This window comes from Curcuma longa, chromosome 8 (assembly GCF_044706935.1).
Source record: "Curcuma longa cultivar G26 ecotype Majalengka, Jawa Barat chromosome 8, ITB_CL_G26_1.1, whole genome shotgun sequence".
Classification (NCBI taxonomy): domain Eukaryota; kingdom Viridiplantae; phylum Streptophyta; class Magnoliopsida; order Zingiberales; family Zingiberaceae; genus Curcuma; species Curcuma longa.
Window position 1 is genome coordinate 6,600,497 of NC_133868.1, and position 5,155 is coordinate 6,605,651.

At 36.2% G+C, this 5,155-nt stretch overlaps 1 long non-coding RNA gene across 1 annotated transcript; it reads left to right on the forward strand.

Moving 5' to 3' along the window:
- The first annotated feature begins 2,153 nt into the window (after nucleotides 1-2,153).
- LOC141832925 (uncharacterized) lies at nucleotides 2,154-3,150 on the forward strand. The gene is made up of 3 exons (XR_012602177.1): nucleotides 2,154-2,216; nucleotides 2,299-2,413; nucleotides 3,080-3,150. It is a non-coding gene; the product is annotated as an uncharacterized LOC141832925 (long non-coding RNA).
- Nucleotides 3,151-5,155: the final 2,005 nt, after the last annotated feature.

Genomic DNA, 5,155 nt, shown 5'->3' on the forward strand with positions numbered 1-5,155 from the left:
CGACGGCGGATTTAACAGCAGATGGGGGACCATCAAGGATCTACAGGAGGCGATACACCATGCCATGCCTGGAGCAGAGAGAGAAAAGCATGGGGAGAGGTATATAGCCATCTGTCGGCCTCCTGTCGCTTTATCTTCTTATGGTCATGATCCGACGGCTACCGGTTAGTTCAAGTTTGAACAAATGTGCCATGCGGCGCAAGTTTCTTCTAATTTCGACCCCTCACCGTGAGTTGTTTCTGTGCTCTTCCGTCTCTCTTCTTCTTGCAACCCTAGCAATGGCAGAGGCGATGGCCACTGACAGGTGGTTCGATCGAGAACAGTCCTCCGTGACGGCAGTAATGTTGGGGCATTTTCGAGAGATATATGGCATTCCCTTGGGATCACGAGTTACGGGTTCCGCTGCCGGACGAACGATCGAACAACCAGCCCACAGGATTTGTGACCTTCTTCGAGAGTCAGATGCAGGGCGGATTGCGATTTCCCCTCTCCCCGTATTTTCAGGAGTTATCGCAGTACTTCCAGATATCTCTTTCCCAACTGGCTCCCAACTCCTTCCGTTTAGTCACCAGCGTTGTCATTATCTTTCGGCTGTTTCAAATACCCTTGGAGCCGGTCATTTTCCATCGTTTATTTTATCTCTGTGGGAGTGAGCTGGGTGTCTTCTTTTTTGCTACTAGGGGCAAATGCAATTTCTTGGGAGAGTGTCCCTCAAAAATTAGGGCTTGGCACCGTAGCCATATACTTGCCCTAGTCCTTGGTTGGATGATCCTCCAGCGTCCCCTGAGCTGAAAGATCATAAGGATGAGGCGGCGTATCAACTCGGGCAACTTGAGGGGAAGACAAGGCTTGAAAGGCATACATTACCTTTCAGCTAAAATGCTAATCGGTACATTATACTCACATCTGTTGATGTCATGGGATCCACAATTGAGATTAAGAGAAGCATGTATTGAACAGAAACTTGATTTTATTTAAAACGGATATGCATACCTTTTGCAATGGGGAAGATATCCTTGATATGAAATTACAAGTAACAACAAGTTGCTTCAGAGCAAGGATTGAAATTTTGTGTTGTATCGGGCGATACGGGCAAAAAATATCTTTCTGCCGAGGCACTGGCACCGGCACAGCGCCGACACAGGAATTCCGGCCGGGAAATGCCTTCGGAGGCGTCGCCCGGGCTCAGCGACGCCTCCAGAGGCATCGTGAGGCCTCGGCGACGCCCGAGCCCGACGACGCCGCCCGAGCCCGACGACACCGCGGGAGGCGCCGCTCGGGGCCGGCGATGCCGCCGGGGCCCGGCGACGCTCCGCGCGCGGGCCGTGCATACCGATCGTGCGATTTTTCTTTTTCTTTTTGTTTTTTAAAACTTAGGGGTTAATTAGGTTTTAATAATCAATTCTTAGCTATAGTTCAAAATTATAGTTCGGGATAATTTAAATAGGCTTTATTAAAATCTATAAAATTATTAAAAAAATTTATTTTTTATTTTTAAATATTTAGATTAATTTTTTTATTTTAATTAATATATTTTATATTTTAAAAATACCGAAACTATACCGGCACGGTACGATATGGTACCAAAACTGTATCGTTCCGGTCCGGGACTGAGACTCCGGCACGGCTCGATATTTTAAACTTTGCTTCAGAGTATGCACAATATTATTGCTTGAGGATAAGAATGTTTCTCAGATTATCGTATGGGAACACAAAATCTCAAATGTAAGTATCATTATTGGTTTTGCTGACATTAATATTTCCAAGTTGATTTGTGTACATATTTTAGATAGTTCTCATACACAATGTGTCCTGGGAACACAAACCTTCATGAATAACACTCTTAACATATATTATGCCTCTCTTATAAACTCTTCTTTATTGCATTAGAATTCTAGTGTCTAAAAGGCCCTTCTCCTTGTCCAGGGGTTTTATTGGTCGACTTAAAGTTTTAAACATGGAATTTTTGTCATTTAATGTTCAATATTCATCCACCTATTATTTCTTAGTATATATTTTTATTTTTTTTAAAAAATATATTTCCTTATTTATTATTAGTTTTTTGGCTAAAGAATTTGCTTGGGCAAGTCAAAAGTGTTCACATTCTTGCAGCTATACTTTGCTAAAATGATGCTCTTGTTCTACAAATTTGTTGTAGGTGTTGACCAGAGCTAAACGATTAGCATCACTAGTATCAAGCTTAGATGAAATTAGTTGTAAGTTATCGTTTTTTCTATTCAGTAGGGTACCATCTATTTGATTGAAAGCATTTTGCTTAATGTTTACATGTTTTTTAAGTGAAATCATCACACAGAAAAGTTAGCATTAATACTTTAAAGGAGGGGCTCAACAAAGCAGTGGCAGTAATTGGGAAAATACTACTCTTCATTAAGCATGAGGATATTGCCCCATTGTAAGTTTTCTCTATGCTATTAATTCTGTTTATTTATTAATATTTACAAGAGAAGTCTTTAGGTCACATCATCTAATGATTCTTTATATCTTATTATTCTGATTTGATATTTAAAGAGCCTTTTATACTTGCTCTCAACAGCTATTCTATATGACAGGTAAAGCAAATAGTTTAAAGGACAGGAGAGAACTGATATGCTTTGTCAAAGCCAATTCCATTTGATACCTAACATACATCTTGATAGTGAAGGATCATTCTCCTATTATTTAATTTTTTAAATTCTTTTAAGTGCAATTAAGTGATCTTGTGAGAATAGCTGAAATGCCAACTCAGCAATAGCATTTATAACTATGGTTTTCATCAATGTTATATTAGCAATCGTATTAAGTCTACTGATTATTTAACTACATAGTTGGAAAAGGTATCAATAGCCCAGGACATGTCCTGGTCCTTGTTTGACATTATCCCAAGCTGTAAAAGATAATAAAAGTTGACTTTTTATCTATATATTCATATCTTATGTGTTAAGTTGTGCAGAAATATGTGGGCCCCTTAATGTGGCACATTGCCTCCTTGATTCATATTCTCACTTGCCACACATCAAATGTGCTTTAATGCTTGTACCTAAATCATACCCAACTTTGATGCAGTTAATGTTCTTATTAGGTACTATATAATGTGTGAGTCAGATCAAACTTGTTTTGTCCTGTCAGTATATGGACTTCACAGTGATGCTGTAAGTATTTCTTGGAACTTCTACTGAGTATTTCAATATTTTATATACCTTTCACAAGATGACATTCATTTGTTATGCCCTGTATTGATACAATACCTTTTAAAAAGCACCAACTGTTTTAGAATGGAAGATATTAGATTGGCAAAAGAATACTTAAACATGCAACACTAATCACAGTTCAAGAATAATATGTACAAGATATAGATCAGTGAAATTGTTGTTAAAATTTTCATTTCAATCAAATTTCTTCTAATGCAGCAAATATTTTGTACAACCTCTAATATTAGTCCATATTAATATGTAAATTCCATTGTGCAAGAAACAATACTACCTATTTGAGGTTAGTTAATGAGTGATAACTGGATTCGATCTACATAAACTAGCATTATCAACTTTACATTATGTTGCAATAGAAAAGTGATATTTCACAAATTTATTGATGTAATTGTGGTTAGTATGATTCATCCATATGTCACTTAATTAATAGTGTAGTTTGAGAGATACATGTAAACATATAGTGCAAATAATGGTGCCAACTTCAAGAGCACTAGAGAGGTCTTAGAGTAAGAACATCCAACAGCAATATTGTTCTAGACACCATGAGCAGCACACTACATTGATTTGATGATGATGAATATTGCTGGAGTAAATATAGTGAAGAAGATAGTGAAAAGGGTAATCGTTAATAAAATTTATTTATTATCATCATTGGATGGTTCATGGAATAATGAGGAAAATTGTTGATAAGGAGATTTTACAACTGAGAGTAACTAGGTTTGCACTCTTCTAAGCACCAGGAAAGCTCTTAGTATTCTAGCACCACTGAAGGCAGACAGACACATTAAATTGTTATATCTACTAGATTTAAGATTATATTGCAAGTATTCTTATGATAGTAGAATCTTGTGCGTTTTTTTACGCAAGGTCAACATGGACAGTAAGTTGTAAATAGGCAACAACTTCCATTTAATTCACAAAGAAAAAGAAAATTAAAAGGTGCATACAACAACTAATTATGAACATTATGTTGATATAATAACTACAAGATGGATTAACATTATGTTGATAAATAACTACAAGATGGATTAACTAAATCAGAAAAAAAATGTTCAATTGGTAGGTATATAATTTTTTAATATTAAGAAAATTTTGATACTGTATTGACGATTATATATATTCAATTACTTTAAGGTATTATGTCAATTTGACATATTAATACCTATATAGTCTAGTAAAAAATGATATCTCTTAATAGTTTTCAGAAGTGTAATATTAAGACTATAACTAAACAAAGTGTTAACAAAAGTTATTTATTTTGAGAGGGATATAACTCTTTCAGTTATCTTTTTGTGGGTCCAAACGACGGATGATTTAATGATGAATTGGTGTACTGTTATTGAGGCCAAGAATCCATTATTTAATGAAGTAGTAGATCCACTACAACCATCTTAATTTCCTAACCCAACAGATGGAATAAGTGAAAGTAGAGGAGATGTTGGTAAAGAAGATGATGATGAAGCTTTTAACCAGGAATTTCTATTATTTGGATCTGAACCTAGACTTCTCAAACATCTCAGTCCCTAACACAACCAAAGGTCACCAATAAAGGGATAGACAAAACTTCTACAATCTCCACTAAAGAGAATATGAAAGGCAAAATTCCTGCTTTCAAGGGAAAAAGCCAATTAATAATTCAGTCAAAATCCACTCGATGCAATCGCTGAGTAAGAATATAATGAGTGACGAAATGTTGTCACCTGCTAATACTACAATTTGATGAGAAGTTTGAAATAATAATAGTGGTGTGAACAATAGTGCAATTACTGAAGGTGGTGTGAACAATAGTGCAATTATTGAAGGAGGTGATGATAAAAGAGATACATCAGGTAGTGATGAAAGTTATGTTCCCTTGACTCTTGCACCGGATCATTGGACATGTGAACAAAGTTGCACATGGATAATGATCATGATGCTAGAGCTCTTAAGAGTCAGTATCAATGTCAATA